At 37.8% G+C, this 24,855-nt stretch overlaps 2 pseudogenes; both read left to right on the top strand.

The window, feature by feature from the left end:
* Positions 1–18,230: 18,230 nt before the first annotated feature.
* On the top strand, positions 18,231–20,833 carry LOC142635652 (L10-interacting MYB domain-containing protein-like; annotated as a pseudogene).
* A 1,418-nt stretch (positions 20,834–22,251) lies between these two features.
* On the top strand, positions 22,252–23,641 carry LOC142634469 (uncharacterized; annotated as a pseudogene).
* Positions 23,642–24,855: the final 1,214 nt, after the last annotated feature.

The raw sequence follows: 24,855 nt of genomic DNA, 5'->3' as shown, positions 1-24,855 counted from the left end.
GAACTCTAATTTAGGTTGATATGATTTAGTTTTGTGTTTTAAGTTATTATTATTATTATTATTATTATATTTTCTCTTTGATCGTTAAATTTTATCCAATTACGTTATAAAAAATTAAAGATAGTAGATAAAAATATAATGGTATTCCATTACATAGCATAATTTAGATAATTTAGTGTTTATTGTTATATCTTTTGATTTTTCTTATTTTTTTTCTTCTCATCTAATTTTATTCAATATTCAAATTCAACCACATCCTCCTTATCATTAAATTATTGATATTTTCTCTCTCTTTTTTTTTTCAAAAATAAAAAATGTAATATTTTACTTAAATTCAAATAAAAGAAAATTGTGCTCATCAAAGTACTCATTTTTTTTTAACATTTACATTTTCTCCAACCTTTCTCATTCTCTTTACCTTTGTATCTCCCTAAACATTCTACCTTGGTATCACTCTTCCTCTTTCCTTTTATCTTTCTTTATTTTGTTTCTTTTTATTATCATTCTCTTAGTATAAATTTGTCATTCACTCTTCTATTCTTTACATAATTTTCTCTCACAAAAAATGGGTTATTTCCCACTCTTTCTCCCTCACTTTTTTGGTGGATTTTATTTTTATTTTTCTTGAATCTCTATTTTAGCTTGATAAAGTGTTGTATTCTTTAGAATTATATTTTGGTTGATGAAATTTAGTTTTGTGTTTTAAGTTTTTTATTTTTATTATTTTTATCACTTTGATTGTTAAATGTTATCATATTGCATTATAAAGAATTAAAGATAGTATATAAGAATATACTATTATTATCTTACATTGAATGATTTGGATAAGTTAGTGTTTATTGTTATATATTTTATTTTTACTTTTTTTCTCATATAATTTTATTCAACATTTAAATTCAGCCACATCCCCCATATATATCATTAAATTATTTATATTTCCTCTCCTTTTTAATTTTAAAAAATTTAAAATATAATATTTTGCCTAAATTATATAAATAAAATTGTCCTTATTAAGTGAAGTAATGCTAGGAAAACACTCATTCCCACACCCAATGCATCAAAGGAAAAATGAAATACAAAACAAATCAAGTTAGAAACACTAAATTAAAAAAATGAAAAACTAATAATGCATATTTAATGTTATAGAATCATCATCAAATTTTGGTAACGATAGTTTGCCAATGGAGAGAGAGAGAGAGAGAGAGAGAGAGAGAGAGAGAGAGAGAGAGAGAGAGAGAGAGAGAGAGAGAGAGAGAGAGAGAGAGAGAGATGGTAAAGAAAAAAAAAACAAAGTAATAAAGAGTAGATAAAGAAAAAAAATCAAGCGTCAATTAGTAAACATTGATTGGAAAACAAAGAGGTTGTAAGGATAAGTAAAAAATAAAATAGAGATTATCATGTGAAGAACATTAAAATCTTTACAGTGTAGTAAAATAAACAGTTAAATTCACTTAAATAATTAAATCAATAATTAAATACAATCATAGTACTAAATTTAAATTTAAAACTAATCAAACTCTAACTATGGAAATCATATTAATCATAACAAAAAAAAAAAAAATGTTCTCTGGTAGTAGTAAAAATTACATAAGAAATAAAGTTAAAAAATTTTGAAATTTCTTTTTTGACCTTTCATTTAACCTTATTTATAATATATATAATTTTCATACACTATTACTTTTGAAAATCTAATGAACAATGCTACCTCTCATTTAATGTCTTTGTTATGCAAATCATCGGTTAATAAATATACGATAATGGTAAGAAGCGTTGCAAATGAGATCACTAAAATATATATATAATTAATTAGCCACTATCATTATGGAGTACTGGTCTATAATTTTACGCATCCAAAAAAATGGAATATATTGAGTTTTCTTAAAAGTATGTGTAAAGATTCACATTATATATATATGTGTGTGTGCATGTGTGTGTGTGTAAAGATAAAAAAGAAAAAGAAAAAAGAAAGAAAGAATATTTAAGGTTTATCTTCAGTTACCTTCACTCCTTCTTCCTTTTTCCTCGGCCCATTATCTTGAGTCCGTATGGATCAATTAACTATCCTCGAGCGTTCTTCCGTCCTTGAGCGCGGCCAATATCCCAATAAGGTACTCGGTGCACGTGTCCACACAATACTAATTATATCTTTCATATATAATTAATGAAAAACACATTAAGTATTCAATGAAAAATTCATGACACTTAATTTCACAAGCACCAGTTGTTATTTCATTGGCATAAATAAATTATAAATTTTGAAACTCTAACATCATAATCATGCTTCTTTGATTTTTTTTTTTTGATTTTTTTTTTCACTTACATGTTGGAATCTAAAAAAATATGTACACTCTTATTCCCTTTTATTTTGGTTTTTGGTTTCTTAGTAGTTTTCTATTACACACTAGATTTCAAAAAATATTTTGTTGCTCAATTTTTGATTATGGCTATAAAAATCTCTATATATTAAAAAGAAAAAAATATGCACACATGGAATGGCTGACAAAAATTATTTAATTTATTACATAAAGTTATGTTTGACAATATGTTTATGTTTAAGTATAGAAAAATGTATAAAGATGATAAGTCGCTCTAAAGGTACACTCAGTTAAGACTCTCCCTTGAAAATACATGCCTTGCACAAATTAATTAAAGTTTTGCAAATAAATCATTGTAAACTAATATTTTTATAGTTTTTTTAATAATCTAATTTTATAGTTTTGTATTAGTTTTGTTCACAAAAATTCAAACAAACCTAAATTATACAAATGATCATTTTCATGAGAGTAAATTTGATAAAAACTTCTATTTGCACCTTTGAATAGAATACTATCATGTTAGGTTTTTCAAATTGGATACCCGCACTATCTTATGCATTCCACTATCTTTTTTTTTTTTTATTTCAAAAATACCCCTAATTTAATTAACTTATCCTTATTCTTAAAAAATAAAAATGAGTTTAAAATCGTAAATTGATAAATAAAAAAAAAACCTACCCATGTTTAAAGTTAGTTTTTTTTTTTCAAAAATACCCCTAATTTAATTAACTTATCTTTATTCCTAAAACATAAAAATGAGGTTAAAATCGTAAATTGATAAAAAAAAACCTACCCATGTTCTATAAAACTTCCCACTACCCCATTTACACAACCGAAACTACCCCATGTTCCTATAAAAAAAAAAAATCATAATTATGTAATTCAAATTATACATTTTTTTTAGAAAATGTTGAAAATTATACAAAGTATTAGTTTATACCTTTTTAAACCAAACATTTTATAAATATGTCATGGCTTATATATATGATTTAGAATTTAACTGGACTTAGGATCTTTAGTTTTTGCACTAATTAATTCACTTGTCACAAAAATAAAAGTGAACACGTGGCATAAAATTTGACATTAATTTAAATCCATAATTCACCTAGCAAATAAGTTAAAAAGTTTAAATAGGATCTCCAATTGGAATTCAATTGAAATTCTAATTTGATTATATATTTAATGTTTAATTAGGTAGGTTTTGCTAAAATAAACGGCGGGGAATTTACCTTTGACAAAGTTTGGGTTGCACTTATGGTGCAAGTGTGCCAAGTATTAGTAGGTTACAAGCTGATATATCTTAAAATGTTAACACGAATTTCAGCAATAGTTGGCCTTTATAGTGTAAAGGATACATTTATGAATAAAAGATATTACTTAATGAAACTATTTTTATCAACTAACAATTGAATTATGAGTCAAATTGCCTTGGAAAAAAAATGTTTTAATACTATTTTTTATTTTATTTTATTTTATTCATTCTGTCATTCATATTATGTTTTATTTGGGTGATAACATGCTTCAAAGAAAGTCATCAAAAAGATCCTACAAGAAGTTCATGCGGCATATGATGCCTAAGATATGAGTTGTAAATTTGTAATACACATGGTAATTATTCCACTTAAACCCAAAACAATATGAATATTTATATAAAAAAACATAACAGTTAATTGCACATAAACCAATTGGTACTTAAGCAAATAAAATATGAATTTTGAAACACTGAGATCATAATAATGTTGCTTTGATTTTTTTTTTATTTGGTTTTACTTAAATGTTGGAATCATAAAAAATATGTATCCTCTTATCCTCTTTTATTTATTTTTTCTTTTCTAAGAACTTTTACATTGAATGAATGCAAAAAATTATATTCATGAAAAAGTTTATGTTGAACAACATGTTTAGGTTTAGGTTTAAGAAAATATATGCTAAGGGTAAGTCGCCATAAAGGTACACTTATTTAAGAATGTTCCCTTACAAGTTACAATATAAGGACTATGACTCTAGATATTCTTTACTTGAAATAACATGCCTTCTACAAATTCAATAAAAATTTGTAAATAATTTGTAAGTGCACAATTGCACCTGGACCCCAAAGACAACTACGGGCTCAGGCCCAATAAGCCTTAAACAATCAAATTTGTAGAGTGTGGGCTTGAAATCTAGGTTAGAGGTACTGAGAACTTGATAACAGGCTAAGAGTTACAAACACTTGTAAATAACAAATAATAATTGCAAGTAGGCCTCCTCGGATATAAGTCGAGGACTACCTCTGTATTGTTTCTCTTTCTTTCTTAAAAGTTATAATTCTTAATTTCTTTCTTAGTTACAGAAAAAACCCCCCCTTCTTTGGCGTTCATCCCCCTTAAATACTTTTTTCCTGATGCTTTATCCATGTGTTGCTCCAACCCCCTCCCTCCTAGATATTTCTTTTCTTAGTGCCTTTGAATAGTGACCAGAAGTTTCAATTCTACTGTTCAGGGATCACTTCCCCATTAATGCGGCCAGGGAGGTAGGTGCAGAGTCTTTAATGTGGAGGTGACAGCCTTTGCTTTTGGTATTTTTATAACACCGGTGTATCTCGAAGGTTCAGGGTTTCCCCCCTTTAACCAACAGTCTTTCCGGAATATTGCCTTGACCTTCATAGTGAAGCTTCGAGTTCTCCTGAGTCTATCCGAGGAGAAACTTACCCTCGGATGTGTCCTCGGACCCTCGGCATATGGTCCGATTCGCAGTACTAACAGATTCTTAGCTTAAGAGCAGGTCGGCCCTCCTTGCTACAGCCCAAAGGCCCATATGCCCACTTGGGTCCTTTTACTCCCCACAATAGCCCCTCAAAACTCTATTTTTCATCATCCAAGGAGAAAAATAGGGTTTTGATTCAACGAGGACTTACCCCACACGTTTTGTAAATAATTGCACGTGTGGGGATCGTTTCGCGTTCCAGAGGATGCCACTTGGCGGTTTTATTTTCAAAAATGCGCGCATTTATTAGCGTAAGTTACACCTTGTCCCCCACGTTCAACGGTGAGATGAGCATCCAACGGCCCTTGTTACTCCATGAAAATTTGGGCGGGACAAATGCAATTTCGAGGCTGCTTCTCGCACGTCATGACGCTTTGGGAACCTGCGCCCTCATTTATTTCCTCAGAGGCTAATCCCATCAAAACATCAGTAATCACCTTTTGTCTGCAGAAATCCGTGGAAATTCGCACAACTTGAAATTTGTAAGTTCTTATTCTTTTTCCTTAACCCTTTCTCCTCTGATCCTGTCCTCGGCTCCCCTTCTAACTGTTCCCCCTCTTAGAACTTAGTCTTTTGTTTCTTTCTGATGAGAAAGTTTAAGTGTCTAGTAGATACCGCCGCTGGGATGGAAGGTTTTAGGGCCAAGTATCGCATTCCCAGCGACGTAGGTTTAAAATACTGCCCGGCGGAAGCCGTGGCCGGTTCTAGGAAAACTGGAGAGGTCATCATCCCAATGGTCGCCTTCGTAGAAGGTGGAATGACCCTCCCAATGAAACCCGTAACCAGGGAGTACCTCCGCAACCACCGGTTGTGTCCCGATCAATGCGCTCCCAACGTTTTTAGAGTTTTGGGTAGCGTCGACGCTCTAAACGAGCAGATGGGTCTCAACCTTACCTAGCACGACGTTGTTTTCATGTACGAGTGCCATAAACTTACCAATGTAGGTTATTACATCAAATTCCGTTCCAGCGTAGTTAGGTTAATCTCCTGTTTGCCCAAGTCTAATAAAGGCATGAAGGATGACTACCTCATCGTCTCTGGCAACTGGCACGACCGCCCCCACTGCCCAGTTGAGTGGGGAGATCCAGGTGCGACACCTTAGGATTTAACTCCCCACCCAATAATTCCCTCTATTATTTAGGAATGTGCATTTGCATTTACTTGAGCGTCTAACTTTAATTTATCACATGTTCTATGAATCTGACCATGTTCGTTTATTTTGATGTCTTTTTTTGCAGATAAGCAACTCGTGCGCCCACGCGTAAGCCACTGCAACGTTGCAGATTTGAATCGCGTGCTACGCTCCGAGGTGTTTGTCAGCGAAGATTTACAACTTAGAGCGGCTCATCTGATACTAGGCTACGATCCGATATCCTCGGACTTCCAGGAGATAGAGAACGCCATCATCGCGGGGGATAGAAGGCGTAAGAGAATACACGTAGCAAGACCGTGATTTCTTGCCGACGACGACATCCCCGACGCCCCTCACACCGTTTTGTACCATCGTCCTATTGCGGTAATTCCCCTCGCCACGCACTCTCAGGCAACAGTTATCCCAGAGGAGCAGGTGTCTTCGTCGAACACGTTGGACGAGGAGATAGATAGGTTCCAGCTCGAGGACGCCCCACGACCTCGCGAAAACCAGTTCGTTGTTCTTTCCGACGAGGAAGAAGAAGCAGCCGAGGCCTCTGGGATCGCGGGTCTAGTGATAGCGCGTCCAGACGACAGCTCCATTGAAGAAGAGATGGACGAGTTGAAGGACCTTATGACCGCGAGAGGCGCACGAGTGGCAAAGAAGGGAACGAGAGGGTCCCAAGCTCCTCCGGCTTTACCACCACCTCCTCCTCCTCCAGCCGAACCCAAGCCTCCGGCCGAAGATCCAAAGAAGAAAAGGAAGGCGGAGGCCGAGAGGGCTGGTGGTGAAAAGCAGAAGAAAATGAAACAGCCCGTGTTGGCCCAGCAGTAGAAATTGGACAAGGGCAAAGGGCGCGCTCGCTCAGTCGAAAGCGGGGAGATCAGGGACGTGGCCGAGGTGCGTTGAGCACCAGCCACCTGGTCTCCTAACTTGAGACTGGACGGCGCACCAATTCCCTGCCACTCTAGCATTAGGGCAGTCCAATAAGGCCATGCCCACCACTTAGCCGAGGTGTTGGAGCGTCCTCTTCTGCTGCCCAAGGACATGGAAACCTTGGAGAAGATGGGCCAGCCGCAGCTGTTCCTCTCATTAAAAAAGGATTTAGCTCTGGTAAGTTCCATATTACACTTGTACTCTATTTTCATTTGTAGACACTTCACCATTTTTAACCTCCTGACATTTTTTGCAGTCCATCCAAGAAGTTTTCGCGGCCGAGAAGTTCGTGGAGGACTATCGGAAGCGAGCTGGGATGGAGCAAGAGTTAAGGCAGGAGACAGAAAAGTCCCTAGGCCAGACCCTAGCAGAGAATGGGAAGATCATGTCGTAGCTGGCCGACTTGAAAAGAAAGAGAGATGGTGACAAGGCCAGCTTGAAGACGATGGAGACCCAAGTAGAGGGGCAGCGTAAGCTCCTTCGCCAAAAGGACGATGAGCTCTCTCAAGCCCAACGAGTACGCTCTGACTTGGAGAAAGAGCTTACGCAAATGAAGGCGGAGGCTTGCAGCCACAAGCAAGCACTGGAGGCCGCAAAGAAGGCCAGCTATCAGGAGGGGGTGACTAGAACGCAAGAACTGTTGACAGAGGCTTTTGCGGCCTTGTGCTGAGAGTACTGTCAGCAGGTCTGGGGAGAGGCCATGAATGCAGCAGGGGTTCCTCCAGCTTCCGAGCTGAGGAAGCCCGAGAGCATCTGGCTTCCCCTAGACATACAGGAGATAAAAGGCCCTCTTATAGCAGCCTCTCCTGCCCTTCCTCCTGTGATGCAAGAACTTGTTCCCGATCCTACAGAACCTGAAGGTTCCCATAAAGAGAAGGACAAGTGTGATGGCGCCAAGAAGGAGCAAGTTCAAGACATGGAGCCCCTCATCCCTTCAACAGACAAAGGGAAACAAGTTTTGTCCACCTTTGAGCTGGAACTGAAGAGTACCGAGGCTGGCAGCAGCTCCCTCCAAGACCCCCTGCACAAGCTTAAGGCCTAGGATAGAACTTTTTGTACTCCTCCCCCTTTTTTTTGATGTATATGATTAATGAAGAACAGTTTTATTCAACTCTAATTCATGTTGTATTTGTTTTACCTTATTCTTTTTGTGCTTGTCATGAAAGTTCTCACTAATGAATAGTTAAAGGGAGAACAGAATAAATAAGTCTAACTCCACCAATCACACAACTATAACTTCAAAACAGCCGTCTGACTTAGTTTGAATATTAAACAATGCCTTAGTTAGAAAACTCACATGATGGTTAAACTTTTGTAATCTGAGGTATTGCTTTTAGTAGGATGTAAGGTCCGAGGACCATTCCTTACAAAAATTTGTTTAATACTTAAAGATATAGAACTTAAGATCCAAATGAATGAGTGGTAAGATACTGATTTGCAAAAAACGTGTGATAAGAATAAGAACAGTGACAAAATATTAGGAATAGTAACTTCAAATGTTAATTTCTCCAAAGTATGAGGTCTAAGGACCCGGCATAACTAAGGTTCTATTTAACAAATGACAAGATATCAATTTCCACAAGGTTTGTGGTCCGAGGACTACACTTAACCAAGTTTCTGTTTGACTCTTAAGAATAGTAACTTCAAATGTTAATTTTTCCAAAGTAGGAGGTCCGAGGACCCGGCATAACTAAGGTTCTGTTTAACAAATGACAAGATATCAATTTCCACCAGGTTTGTGGTCCGAGGACTACACTTAACCAAGTTTCTGTTTGATTCTTAAAAATAGTAACTTCAAATGTTAATTTTTCCAAAGTAGGAGGTCCGAAGACCTGGCATAACTAAGGTTCTGTTTAACAAATGACAAGATATCAATTTCCACAAGGTTTGTGGTCTGAGGACTACACTTAACCAAGTTTCTGTTTGACTCTTAAGAATAGTAACTTCAAATGTTAATTTTCCCAAAGTAGGAGGTCCGAGGACCCGGCATAATTAAGGTTCTGTTTAACAAATGACAATATATCAATTTTCACCAGGTTTGTGGTCCGAGGACTACACTTAACCAAGTTTTTGTTTGATTCTTAAGAATAGTAACTTCAAATGTTAATTTTCCCAAAGTAGGAGGTCCGAGGACCCGGCATAACTAAGGTTCTGTTTAACAAATGAAAAGATATCAATTTCCACAAGGTTTGTGGTCCGAGGACTACACTTAACCAAGTTTCTATTTGATTATTAAGAATAGTAACTGCAAGCCCCAGAGGTACTTATAACTTTGAAATGTTAACTAACAAAAGCACATTTTATTAATGATAATACCTTCTAAGGTTATTTACATTCCATGGGTGTGGTACAATTCTTTCATCTAGGTCAGCTAGCCGATATGACCCTATGCTAGCTACTGAAACAATGCGATAGGGGCCTTCCCAGTTTGGTCCTAGCTTACCCCAAGCTGGGTTCTTAGAAGTGTCCACTACTTTTCTTAGTACAAGATCACCAGGTGCGAGTGGCCTTAGCTTCACGTGGGCATCATATCCCCGTTTTAGCTTCTGTTGATAATAAGTCATTTGGACCATAGCTGCCTCGCGTCGTTCCTCAAGTAAATCAAGACCTTTCTCCAGGAGCCCATTGTTATTCTCCGGGCTAAAAGAACTCGTCTTCAGGGTGGGAAAACCAGATTCTAGAGGTATAACCGCCTCGGCTCCATAAGTCATAGAGAATGGTGTTTCTCCCGTGGACCTGCGCGATGTAGTCCGATACGTCCACAGAACATGTGGGAGTTCTTCTACCCATCTACCTTTCGCATCGTCCAACCTTTTCTTGAGCCCACTAACTATGACTTTGTTGACGGCCTCGGCTTGCCCATTTCCCTGAGGATAAGCTGGGGTGGAGTATCTATTTATGATGTCCATGTCACCACAGTATTTCCTAAAAGCCTTGCTGTCGAATTGAACGCCATTGTCTGAGATAAGTGTGTGTGGTATACCGAATCTAGTGACGATGTTTTTCCAAACAAATTTCTTAGAATCAACGTCCCTGATATTTGCTAAGGGCTCGGCCTTAACCCATTTAGTGAAATAGTCTGTCCCCACGAGAAGCCATCTTTTATTTCCTGCAGCCCTCGGAAATGGCCCCACTATGTCCAATCCCTACTGTGCAAAAGGCCAAGGACTGGAGAGAGGGTTTAGAGCCCCTCTAGGTTGATGAATATTAGGGGCGAACCTCTGGCATTGATCACATTTTCGAGCATAATCCTGAGCCTCCCTCTGCATATTGGGCCACCAATAACCCTGAGTCAGAGCTCTGTGGGCTAAGGATCTTCCCCCGGTATGGCTCCCACAAATACCTTCATGTAGTTCTTCTAGAAGTACTTCCGTTGATTCCGGGTGTACACACAATAAGTACGGTCCCAAGAAGGATCGTTTGTACAGTTTCTGATCCTCGGACAACCAGAAACGTGGCGCCTTTCGACGTACCTTATCTGCTTCGGACTTGTCCTCAGGAAGGATGTCGTTCTTAAGAAAAGATATGATCGGGTCCATCCAACTAGGTCCAGGCCTTATCAGATGAATACGAACTGCGTTGACAGCAGTAAGAGTTGGCTCTAGTAAATCCTCCACGAGGATAATCCTGGGCAAGCCCTGAGCTGAAGACGTTGCTAACGTAGCCAAAGAATCTGCATGGGTGTTTCCACTCCTAGAAATGTGATCTAAAACGAAGGAGTCAAATTCAGCTTGCTGGCGCTTGACCTGGGCCAAATATTCTTGCATTCTTGGGTCCCTAGCCTCCATGGTCCCCGTGACTTGTCCAACCACTAATTGAGAGTCTGAGAACACATGGATTTCCTTTTCACCCATTCTGTGTACCATCTTCATGCCCACTAAGACTGCTTCATACTCGGCCTCATTATTAGTAGCCGAGAACGCCAATCTCAAAGATTTTTCGAAGACAATTCCCTCAGGGGACATCAGGACAAGTCCAACACCAGACCCTCTCTGATTAGCTACCCCATCCGCATACACTTTCCAAGTCGGAGGTACTGCAGCTGTGATCACACCAACTGATTTTTCATCCATGTGTGCCTCTTTCAGAGTTTCTTCTAGCAATGGTTCGGTAAACTCTGCCACCAAGTCCGCGAGGACCTGGCCCTTCACCGAGGTGCGAGGCTTGTATTTAACATCAAAGGCTCCCAAAATGGTTCCCCATTTTGCCACCCTGCCAGAGTAATCGGCACTGCGTAACACCGCCTTAAGAGGCAATTGGGTCAGGACCACCACAGTGTGAGACTGGAAATAATGAGGAAGCTTGCGCGTGGCGTGAACTATGGCCAGAAGCGCTTTCTCCAAGAGCAGATAGCGCACCTCGGCCTCATTCAAAGACTTACTAACGTAGTAGACCGGTCTTTGCACCCCGCTTTCATTCCTTATAAGGACCAGGCTGACCGCGTGGACGGCCACTGCCAGATAAGCAAACAAGACCTCGTCCGCCTCGGGGCGAGACAAAATGGGTGGCCGAGAAAGATATTGCTTAAGCTGTTGGAAAGCTAACACGCAGTCCTCGGTCCATTGAAACCCTTTCCACTTATTCAACAATTGGAAGAAAGGACGACATCGGTCAGCTGACCGAGAGATAAACCTATTCAATGCAGCAATCATTCCGGTCAATTTCTGGATCTCTTTTGGGTTCCGAGGTGGCTGCAAATCCTGAATAGCCTTGACCTGCGCTGGGTTCACCTCTATGCCTCTGTGAGTAATCATGTATCCTAAGAACTTTCCGGACCCCACGCCAAAAGAGCACTTTGAGGCGTTAAGGCGCAGCTTGTACTTTTTTAGCACCTGAAAGGTGTCGGCCAAATCTTTCACGTGTGAAGGTATTGTTTTACTCTTCACCACCATATCATCCACATATACCTCAATGGTCTTCCCTAGTTGCTGTTCAAACATTCTGGTCATCATTCTTTGGTAGGTAGCCCCAGCATTCTTCAACCCAAATGGCATGACCTTATAGTGGTAGTTCCCTGTTGGAGTAATGAAAGCAGTCTTCTTTTAATCCTCCAATGCTAATGGAATCTGATGGTAACCCTGGAAGGCATCCAAAAAACTCATACGAGGATGCCCGACAGTGGCGTCCACAAGCTGGTCAATACGCGGCATTGGGAATGAATCCTTGGGGCAGGCCTTGTTCAAATCCGTAAAGTCCACACATACTCTCCACGTTCCATTCTTCTTTTTAACCACAACCGTATGCGCCAACCACTCGGGGTAGAAAACTTCTTTAATAGCCCCGGCCTTCTTGAGTTTGAGCACCTCTTCCTTCACAGCCTCGGAATGTTCTTTGGAAGAACGCCGAGGTGGCTGCCTTCTCTGAACAATGGCAGGGTTGACGTTTAAACGATGACAAATGAAGCTCGGATCTACACATGGAGCCTCATAAGGATCCCACGCAAAACATCGATATTGTCTTTCAGAAATTCCAACAACTCCATCTTCTCCTGGTGCGGCAAGCGCATGCCGACTTGGAAGAAACTCTCTGGATCATCGGCTATCAAAAACTTCTCTAACTCCTCACAATGAGCCTCCTCTCCTGTCACCACTACAGGTGCATTAGGAACTGTTAATTGCTATAAGTCTTTGGTGATCAAAGCCGAAGACTCGGCCTCCGTCTGGTGCAGCACTGCAACTGATATGCACTGCTTGGCCACCGATTGACTGCCGAGGATCTCTTCAACGTATTCCCCCGAGGGGAACTTGACCTTAACATGTAAGGTAGAGGAGACTGCTCCCAGGGCGTGCAGCCATAGCCTGGCGAGGGTAGCTGTATATGGGGAGTACGCGTCAACCACAATAAAATCCACCTCAACTGTTTCTGAACCAGATTGAACGGGTAGGCGAATTTGTCCCTTCGGCACAACGGCTCTTCCTTCAAAACTTATGAGTGGTGAATCATAAGGAGTGAGATCTTCCAACTTCAACCTCAGCCCCTTAAATAAATCAGGGTACATGATATCTGCACCGCTGCCCTGATCAATCATCACCCTTCCTACATCATAATTCCCTATCCTAAGAGTAACTACAAGAGCATCGTCATGGGGTTGGATAGTCCCCACCTTATCCTCCTTGGAAAATCCCAAGACGAGCAAATTCAGCTTCAACCTCTTCGGCCTGCAGCCTGACTCCTCGGCCTGAGGATGTGAAACTGCCATCACCCTGGTGGGACCCGAGCCGGTCCTACCAGGTGCAGCAAAAATAACATTAATTGTTCCTAACGCCGGCCGAGATGAATTGTTCCTTTGATTGTTTGAGCCGGATTGACTGCCCTGCCGATTGGGTTGACACAGGTGCTGCTTCAGTTTTCCTTCACTGACAAGCTGCTCCAAGTGGTTCCAAAGGGTCTGACAGTTCTCGGTAGTGTGGCCCACATCCTGATGGTACTGGCAAAAGAGGTTCTGATTCCTTTTCGCAGGGTCTCTTGCCATCTTACTAGGCCACTTGAAGAAGGGCTTCTTACGAACTTTCTCCAGCAATTGGTGTACTGGTTCTCGGAACACAGTGTTCACGGCCTGAGTTGCTGCCGAGCCGGATGGACCGATGTAATCTCTCCTCGGCTTGTTGTTGTGGTATCTGTCCGACCTGAAATCCCTTCTCTCTTGCGGGATAACCTTCTCTTTACCCTTTCCCTGCTGCTGGTCTTCCTCTACTCTTTTGTACTCGTCAATACGATCCATGAGGCGACGTACACTGCGGACGGGCTTTTTGGTCAAAGACTTTCTCAAGTCGTGATCAGTAGGAAGACCTACCTTAAAGGTATTAAGCGCCACCTCATCAAAGTCACCATCTATTTCATTAAACATTTCCCAGTACCGGTCGGAATATGCTTTCAACGTCTCCCCTTCCCTCATGGTCATGGATAGCAGCGAGTCCAATGGCCGAGGTACTCTGCTACACGTAATGAACCGCGAAGCGAATGCTCTAGTGAGCTCCCCAAACGAACCTATAGACCCCGATTTAAGGCCGTTGAACCACCTCATAGCAACATGTCCCAAGCTAGAGGGGAAAACTTTACACATCGGGGTCTCGTTGTGAGAGTGCACTGCCATCCTCTGGTTAAAGTGACTCACATGCTCCACCGGATCAGTCCAGCCATTGTAGATGGTAAAGGTGGGCTGGGTGAATCTCCTGGGGAGCCTCCCTTTCTCAATCCTCCGTGAGAATGGAGATTTGGAGAGTTGGTGCAACGCCCGACTCATAGCATCGTTCCCCAAGCCCCTGGAAGGAAGTTTCTTGCACCTGCGAGCTGGCTGGTCGTCCTCCTCACAAGAGGACATTGCGGTGGGGGGTGAGCATGACCTTGAGCCATAACTACCTCCCCGGACCTCCTCTGAGGAAGGATTAGATGAGGACGGTGAAGACCTACGCCTGGCGCGGCGTAGCTTTCTCTTCAAACGATTAATCTCCTCCTGCATGGCTTTAGCACCATCCTCGTGGGTGGCGCTACCCCCGCCATGAGTATGGCTGACCCTGGGGTATTCTGTATGGACACTTCCCTCACGATCCCTTCGACGTTCAAGATGCTTGAAAAGATCCTCAGGTTGTGATCCTTGAGACTCTGCATGGTGTGAGCCTAGGCCTGCCATAGTGTCCCAGCTCCTTCTAGACTAGATTTCCCACAGACGGTGCCAATTGTAAGTGCACAATTGCACCTGGACCCCAAAGACAACTACGGGCTCAGGCCCAATAAGCCTTAAACAATCAAATTTGTAGAGTGTGGGCTTGAAATCTAGGTTAGAGGTACTGAGAACTTGATAACAGGCTAAGAGTTACAAACACTTGTAAATAACAAATAATAATTGCAAATAGGCCTCCTCGGATATAAGCCGAGGACTACCTCTGTATTGTTTCTCTTTCTTTCTTAAAAGTTATAATTCTTAATTTCTTTCTTAGTTACAGAACCCCCCCTTCTTCTTTGGCGTTCATCCCCCTTAAATACTTCTTTCCTGATGCTTTATCCACGTGTTGCTCCAACCCCCTCCCTCCTAGATATTTCTTTTCTTAGTGCCTTTGAATAGTGACCAGAAGTTTCAATTCTACTGTTCAGGGATCACTTCCCCATTAATGCGGCCAGGGAGGTAGGTGCAGAGTCTTTAATGTGGAGGTGACAGCCTTTGCTTTTGGTATTTTTATAACACCGGTGTACCTCGAAGGTTCAGGGTTTCCCCCCTTTCACCAACAGTCTTTCCGAAATATTGCCTTGACCTTCATAGTGAAGCTTCGAGTTCTCCTGAGTCTATTCGAGGAGAAACTTACCCTCGGATGTGTCCTTGGACCCTCGGCGTATGGACCGATTCGCAGTACTAACAGATTCTTAGCTTAAGAGCAGGTCGACCCTCCTTGCTACAGCCCAAAGGCCCATATGCCCACTTGGGTCCTTTTACTCCCCACATAATTAATTACAAGTTGATATATTTATAGTTTTTTTAATAAAATAATTTAATAGTTTAGTGTTACATGTAAAAGTTTAATTAATTTTGTGCACATAAAAATCAAGCAAACCTAAATCTATCTAAATTTCTATATAAAATATATGAGTTGAGGAGAATTACACCACTTAATAACAAAAACTACAATGTTGTCACATTAGGTATAATTTTTCCCTCTTTTTTCTAAAATATTGTTAATGTTGAACATTTCATATGTTAACTTTTTTTTTTGTTTTTTGAGAAAGCATATATTAACTTATTCACATTACAATTAGTCTATATTAGCATTCAAACTTGCTATATTTATAAAGATATAACGTTTCTCTGTGCTTAGGATTTAGAATTCTCTCTAATTTCTCTTGCATAGTAGAATTGCTTGTTACTAATAATTTGGAACTATGAAAGAATACCGGGCACAACTTTACTTAAGGCTTCATTTGAGAGTTCATAAAAAAATGAAATTGAATGTATTTAAGTAAATGAATTAAATGGAATTGACTATTGAGTAATCTTGTTTGGATTTTTATTTATTTATTTATTTTTATATACAAGATAAAAATTCTACTCTAGCCTAATTTAAGTGTATATGTGTGTGAAACTCCCTCTGACCCTTGCCCCTACACCCCACAAGCATTTATACTTGTTGAGTGACCATCGCACCAAGGGTGTGTGGTAGTATCTTGTTTGGATGTTTTAAAATAAATTAATAGAAAGAAATGGAAAGGAATGAAATGTAAATAACATTATTTGGAAGTAACATTAGAATGAAATCTATGAGTAATGCTATAGTCACAAACTATTTTACAACATTTTTACAAACTGATGATGTGGCCAACCTTTTATTGGTTTTCATTTAGACCCACCGTTAACATCACTTTTTCATTTACTAATAATCACTCACCACATCAGCAGTTTGTAAAATAGTTTGTATCTCTAGCATTATTCGAAATATATATATATATATATATATATATATATATATATTAATAGGCAAAACTCAGAGAAAGTCAAATTATAAATCCAAATTAAAGTCCAATTTTGCACTATGTGCTTAGATTTATGTGGAGACCAAACCATAATTATCCTTCTAGGTGTTCAATTCAAAACTGAGAGAAAATCCAATTGGATTCCTAATTCTGTGCCACATGTCTCATCTAAGGTTTTCAATTTTTGTGCCAAGTAAGTTGTTGTGTCAATTTAATTTCTTAATTTTGCTGTGGTATTGGATTTGGCGCTCGTGTGTGTGTTAATTTTGTATAAAGATGGAATGTCAAGGAATCACATTCATGATTGTCAGAAATTATGCAATTTGAGCAGTAGCTATGGCTGAAGCTTGAAATCCAAGCATAAGTCAATTCGATTCGCACATAAGGGTCCTCTAGGCTGGGATTTCGGTAAAAATTTCCTGAACCGTGCGAAACAATTAGCGGCGCGTGATGCTGAAAAAGCAGTAGAAAATTTCATTTTAGAAATCGTGAAAATCTGCGGAATTGAAAACGCAATCCCGCAGATATCGCCTAGCCAAACGCAATCCCGGAATCACGATTTGCGAAACTGCCGTTCTATGCAATGTAAACGCCTAAACAAACGGGACCTATATATTTGTTGTATTTCCATTTTTCTTGGTTTGTAATAGGCTAAACCTATTGCCAAGAAGTGGATGACAATACCTATGCCTAACTACCCTAAGATGGCATAACTTTGGGCTTAAGATACAGTAAAAGGTGATTGTGTTGAAATTGCAAAGGAGAAATGTGCTAGGTATGCCGCATTGAACACTATTAATAAGATTGATATAATGATATCCCAAAATCAAGTTTCTTTGGAGAAGAAGTCAAAAAGGTGATCTTTCTGCAAAAACAAAAGTCAAAAAAGGTGATCAAATGAGTTCTCCAAAAATTAATGTTGTACATTCTCAAGTGTCGTCACAAAATGCAATGTCTTCTAAAAGCAAGAAAAGAAGAGCGGCAGAAGATGATGAACTTGGGAATATAATTTCCCAGTCATTTGATAATGTATCCATGGAAATTGATAGAGTGACTGAGGTTATGGAAAAATGCTTTTCAAAGTCATGGAGCAGAAGTTCACATAGTTTTGGGTATACTGGACTTGGAAACAATTTCAAAGATTGAGGCCTATATATATATATATATTTTTTTTTTTTTTTTATTTATGGAAAATCCAATATATAAGGAGATGTTCTTTGGTTGCCTAGACCACAAGCGCAATGGGAAGAAACATGGTTAGTCTTGTCTTGATGTCAATTTCTATCTAATCTCTCTCTCTCAAATCTATCACTTTCCAAGTTGTTCAACCAATGGTAAGAAACATAAAACACTCAAAATCATATGATATTATATATTATTAAATTAGACAAACAAAAAAAGGTAGCCTTTGCCACAAAGATAGAAGGGATTCCTCAAAGAAAGATTAACAAATCAAAACGAGAAAAGTAGAGAGAAAGATTAGATATTAGATAGCATATTATCAAATTAAATGGAAAAGGTAGCCTTTGAGCCACAAAGATATAAGGAGTTTTTCAAACAAAGATTAACAAATCAATAAGAAAAGTTAGAGATATAAATATTAGCATTTAGATGGCAAAATAGAGGGGACTAATGTGTTGTTCATGGAGGACCCTTATGTGCGAATCAAATTGACTTATGCTTGGATTTCAAGCTTCAGGCTTCAGCGTTATTGCTCAGTTGCTCTCTTCGATTGCCGTCGTTGTTCTGCATCACGATTTCTAGGTAAACATTCTCATATCTCATCAGTCTTGGTTCTCTCCTCATCAATTTCACGATATTCACTGAATTCTTCTCTGTTATTGCTCAGTTGCTCTCTTCGATTGTCGTCGTTGTTCTGCATCACGATTTCTAGGTAAACATTCTCCATTACCCATCTCTGAAATAATTATATTGATTTGGGCTTTTGCATGTTAGTTTAGATGACTGAATAAACTCAAAATATTAGAACTTACATGACTAAGTGATTTGTTGTTGCTGCTGTTGTTTCTTTACTGGTTGTGAAGTTTTTAAAACAATTTCAGACAGATGAGGTTGATCAAAACCATTTGGATTGGATGGGAACCGTTTTTTCTTGTTGAAAAGTATATGGGTTTGAAGAATATTTTAGGTTGTTGTTGCTGCTGCTATTTATTAACTGGCTGTGAGTTAAAAAAAAAAAAAATTCAGATAGATGGTGTTGATGGAAAATTTCAGGTTGTTGTTCTGATGTGCTTTTGCAGTTTAAGAGTGGTTTGCAGTGCTTTTACTTTTGCAGTTAAGAGTGTTTTTGCAGTTAAGAGTGTATTTTTTTTTGCTAAATGCAGTTAAGAGTGTATTACTCAAAACATTTGAAGATGCTTGATGTTGTTTGCTTCTCTATTATAATGTGGTTCTGAAGTGCTGTCTATTATAATATGTCCTTTTTGCATATGTTTTTTTTTATTATTATCATCAATTAAATTTATGATTCTTTAAAAAATTTAGGCGTTTGTTTCATCCAATTTGTTCTTGCTGCCTTTTAAATTGAACCTACACTTAAGTTGAACTTAGAATGCGGCCAGATCAGAATTTAGCTTTCTATGATGATAGGTCGGGGAATGTGGCTGCTCACATGCTTGCTAAGTGGGGTAAATTCTCAGTAGTTTTTTTTTTTTTTTTTAAATTTTTAATTTGTCTATGGAATCCTTCTCATTGTGTTTCTAGCTTAGTGCGCTCAAAGAGGCCTTAAGTAATTTTGTTTGTTCTTATGTCTTTTGTTTTTGCCTTTTGCTTTGGGCAGCTAGTTTATTGTGTTGTTTCTTTACAATTTTATGATTCAGCCAAAACAAGAATCAAAAACAAAGATTGGTTCACGCATGCCCATCTACAAAAACAATGAGAAACAACAAGATGGTTCTCAAATACATGCAGCACCGGTCAGTCATGAGTCATGATGCTTCAGATCATCTTATTTCTGACCCAAAAAATTTATTTATATATTCTTACTTAATAGAAGGCTCCAACCACCGACTTATTCTATTGCTAGTTCTGCCGTTTACTAATTTTTAACTAAAATGTATTTCTAGTTTATTACATGTGAAATTGTTTTACCTATAACAGAGTATTGCTTGTAAGAGCATTGGAATTTTTACATATTTGGTTGAACATTGTTATTAATAAACCTATATTTTGTTTAGATGGTTAAGAACAAGGAGACTTCAAATCCCAACACCAAACAATCCCAAAAATAGCTCAAATGTTAGAGTTCAATGGCCATTAAGAGTAACGACTATCTTTTGTGAAGCTTGTGTGGATGAGGTATTTAAGGGTAATTGACATAATACCAACTTTAGTAAAAAGGGTTGGGCAAATATTATAGCAACTTTTGAAAAGAAAACTGGAAAGGAATATCCTAGGGCGAAGTATAAGCATAAATGGGATAGTTTGAAGAAAGATTGGGTACTTTGGAATAAGTTGAAGGGAAGTGAAACTGGATTGGGATGCGATGCAGCCAAAGGAACAATAGCTACAATTGATAAGTGGTGGGAGAGGAAACTAATGGTATGTTTTTTATAACCATTGTACATATTTTGTATTAGTAGATAAACCATGCTATTTGAGTTATTAATGAAAATATTCAAAATTGTAGGAGGTTCCTGAAGCTGCAAAATTTTGAGAGAAAGGTTTGGAGAATGTTGACTTATTAGACATTATGTTTAAGGACATTGCGGCCACAGGAGATTTAGCATGGGCCCCCACTTCAGGTTTGTTACCAGATGATCTTGAGACACCTAAGGAGGGGTTAGGTGATATTTCTGCTAACTCATCTTCTCCAAATGATGATGATGACGTTCATGAAGATGAGACTCCTAACCTCACACAATCACCTAACCCAATACAAAACAAAGGAAAGAAGCGAGTTTTACCGTCATCCACACAGAGTAAAGGGAAGAAAGGAGGAACGGCATTACAGTTGACACAACAACTTAGTTGTATTTGTGATGTTGTGGAGTTAAGAAACTCAGCTTTTTTAGTGGAGCCAAGTAGTAGTATTCGTAATGTCATGGAACGCGTGTGCACCTTAGATGGCATTGAGAAGGGTTCCGAACTCTACCTCATGACAGCATGTATTTTTCAGAAATGAGAGAAGAGAGAGATGTTTGTCGTGATGGAAGAACCATATTTACAACTTCAGTTTCTGCAAGAGGAGGCAAGATTGTTAGGAGGGCACTACTTTGGCACTTAGGGTGTTTTATGTTTTATTCTTTGAATAATGTTTTATGGAAGAGAGAAATGTTTTTCATTCTATTGTTGTTTTATCCTTTGAATAATGTGGTTCTTAGGGTGTTTTAACTTGTTGGGCTGTTAGGGTGTTTGAATTACAAAGATAGAGTATTACATGGAGGGTAATTTTTTATATGGTGCTTTTGTAGTGAATCTTATGGAAATTTCTGAATTTGATTGGAGGTCCTCAATTTATCTAATATGTTTGATTGTTTAATGCATGAATCAGTTACATTTGTACTGTGGAAAGTCCATATAACATTCAGGTTGATAGTTGCAAACAATTTTGGTAGAAACAATTTTTGTTTGAATGCAATAGTTGTGTTTGGTTTCATTCCTTGGCTATGGAAAAGCATTCAATGATGCTTTTAACAGTTTCTTTGGGGGTCTTTTTTTTATCAAGGCAAATGAAAGATTCACTTTTGGTCAATTAGATGAGTAGCGTCACTTTAAAGCGTAGACCATATAGGAAATTTAAAATAAATAACTATGAAAAGAAAGAAAGAAGGAAAAAGTTGGTCTTAAGAACATAGGAATTTCAATAATTGAGTTTAAAAATCTTAATGGATTCTTGTACTGGGAGCTTCACATCACAAAGCAAACTATATGCTGATATATCTGTAAGGGCTCTTTTTTTTTTTACAATTTTTTCCTTGATTCACATATGCATGTTGATTTTAAACAAGAACTCTAGTCACATCCATGAGTACGAAAAATCATTATTAAAAAAGTACAAAATTCAAAGGGAAAAAAGGAATAATCAAAGATGTCATACCAAGTCAATTTTGCAAATTTTTTTCTTATAGTATTTTCATTAGTAAGTTACACACAACTACACTCTCCATCCTATTCTTATAGGAGCAAGCGCTGCCATTTAGGCTAGAGCTCATGGCCCTCTTTGTCTAATTTATGATATCTCTAAATTGTTGAACATGGTTGCTGTAGCTGGTTAGTAGCTCGCATATAGAACTCATGTAGTTGGGCAGTTCCCTTCCCTTTGTTTCCCCCTCTTGACAGTACCATTATTGCCAATATGTAGTCCTAAGGAATTTGGCCTATAAGAAACTGAGCTTATAGTACTTTTGTATAAGGTAGTATTATTAGGAGGTTCTGACAGTAGTATTATTGCCATTTTGTATAAGGTGCTCCTAAAGTACTTTTTACTTAAGAACACATCCACTGTAAGGTGCTCTTAAGATAAGTTGTCTTTGAGTCATGACTATTAGGTAGATACTTTTGTGGGCTTTTATTCTATTGATAGATACTTATGTTGATTTATCCAGTTACATAATTTTAAATGTTTACATAATTTTATTGTGATTTATCTAATTTATTGCGATTTATCTAATTTATTGCTATAATATTTTAGGTGATAGTCCGATGGATTACAATGATCATATTGATAATAGTGATGAAGATCATTCTTATGATGTGGAAAACGATGAATATGATGATGAGGAATTATATGATCTTGCTGTTGCTGGATGTCATGTTGCAGTGACATACTATATGAAATATATTGATAAACAACCTTGTAGAGATTCTGAACAAACTGGTTATATGTGGTTGATGGATTGTTTGACGGGTAATGAAACGAAATGTTACAAAATGTTTAGAATGAAGCCACATGTTTTCCTTCAATTGTGTAATGTTTTACAACATACATATGGACTTCAGCACACAAGGCATATTAGGCTTAAAGAGTCAGTAGGTATATGTTTAATGATACTTGGACAAGGAGCTTGTTATAGGATGGTTCAAGAAAGATTCCAACATTCTAGTGAGACTATACACAGACATTTTCAAAGAGTTCTGAAACGCCTTAACATAATGTCAATGGATATCTTTAAGCCTTCTGACCCTACATTTAGTGCAGTTCCAAGACATATACAGAAGAATCCATCGTACATGCCACACTTTCAGGTATTCATTTCATACATTCTAATTTGTTTCTAATATTTGTTACGATTATTTCCTAAGTAACTAAAATTTATATTCTATTTTAGGACTGCATTGGTGCCATTAATGGTACACATATCCAAGTTGTTGTTGGAGACAACAAGAAAGCTCCATATTATAATAAAAAGGGTGTGACATCTTTTAATGTGATGGTAGCATGAGATTTTGATTTACTTGTCACATTTTTTATGGCTGGATGGGAGGGTGCATCACATGATACACGTATTTTCTTAGATGCTATCCGTCGACAATCTGTCAACTTTCCAAAACCACCACCAGGTATATAAAATTTTTATGTATTAAATATGTATGAAGGATATTATTTATGTACATCTTACATTTTTTTTTTCTTTTACTAGGAAAATATTATTTAGTTGATGCTGGATACCCCTTACGGAAAGGATATTTGCCACCTTATAAGGGACAGAGGTATCATCTTTCAGATTTTCGGCTAGCTGGTCGAGGAAATCACATATAAGAGAGGTTTAATTAGGTCCACTCATCACTTAGAAGTGCAATTGAGCGAACTTTTGGAGTGTGGAAGAATAAATGGAAAATTTTGAAGCAAATGCCACTTTATGACATTAAGCACCAAAGAAACATTATAGTTGCTACTTGTGTTTTGCATAATTTTATCAAAAAACATGATAGGGAAGATGAGGGATTCAATTGGGATGAACATGACTTGAACAAACCAAGTAGCAATAGTAGTGGAAAAGGTAGTAGCAGACAGGCAATCGTTAAAAATATACAAGATGAGGAGATGAAATTTGTTCGTGACAAAATAGCTCGATCCATTTGTGGGTTGTAAACAAAATTTTTATTATTTCTATTTTGGTGTTTTGGTTTTAATTTTTCGGATAAGAACTTTTTTATTATTATAATGGATTGTCTAGTATTGATATTGTTGGCAATTAACATTTTAATATAATTATTTTCCTAATCATTTTAATATTTTTTTTCTTGATGAGTTATTTTTAATATTTTCAATTTGATAAACTTTTCTCCATGAATTTCAACAACAAAAACATCATTATTGTTGTTACTATTGATGTAATTGTTAAGCTTAATTACATATTTTCAATAATAAAAAAATACTGATCACAAGAAAAATGACAATATAACATTCAAAAAATAGTTAAGTCATTTTTTGGAATTTACACTCAAAACAACTATTTTTAAAACAGATTATCCAAACGCTTAATATGGCTTTAAAAATAGAAAATGCATATTTTCACATTTTCACTAAACACTTATCTGTAGTTTTAAAAATGGAGTTTTAAAAACGCACGTTTTAAAAACGCTTATCCAAACAAGCCCATAGTTATGTAATACAAAATTAAAGTCACAAAAAATGGTAATTTACTGCTATGAGTGGCTTCCAAACTTTTGGTTGCTATCCATATATATATGTAAGAATCATTTCATCCAAAACCACTCAATCCATCTTTAAATATGTCATGGCATTCATGAAATTTTTTTTTTCAATGTCTTTTGTAGATTTTTCACATTATCATTGTTAATCTCCATGTGAAATTTGTCAACCAACTCTTTCACTATGTCATCACTCATCATATGCCTTAGAGGTAAAAGTTCCATTAACTCTTCAACCTACGTTCACTTGATGTAAAAAAACATCCACTAAAGCATTATCCATAACATTAGTCCATTGTACTTCTTTGCTTGGATTTCCACCATTTTTCTTTGATATCTTGCCCATGCTATAATTAATAGGGAAAAAAACACAATGTGTAGATATTAATATTAATTATTGAAAGATAGAAAGCAATATCAAACTGTAAAGAGAAATTCGCATAACATTTATGTTTAAGAGTGATTGAAACATGACGGTATACTAGGAAGCACGGACGCGGCGCGACGCGGCGACGCGCGAGGGACGCCGCTGCTCGCGCGTCGGTGCCGCGTTGGGCCGCGTCGGCCCCGTGTTGTCCTTTTTTTTCTAGCCGACTCGCGCCGACGCGGCTTGAATCGCGCCAACGCGGCGCCGATTCGAGCAGATTCGGG

The sequence above is a fragment of the Castanea sativa genome, chromosome 5, assembly GCF_040712315.1.
Source record: "Castanea sativa cultivar Marrone di Chiusa Pesio chromosome 5, ASM4071231v1".
NCBI classification, from domain to species: domain Eukaryota; kingdom Viridiplantae; phylum Streptophyta; class Magnoliopsida; order Fagales; family Fagaceae; genus Castanea; species Castanea sativa.
Note: the sequence above shows the minus strand (reverse complement) of the source record. Positions and strands in the feature narration are given on the sequence as shown.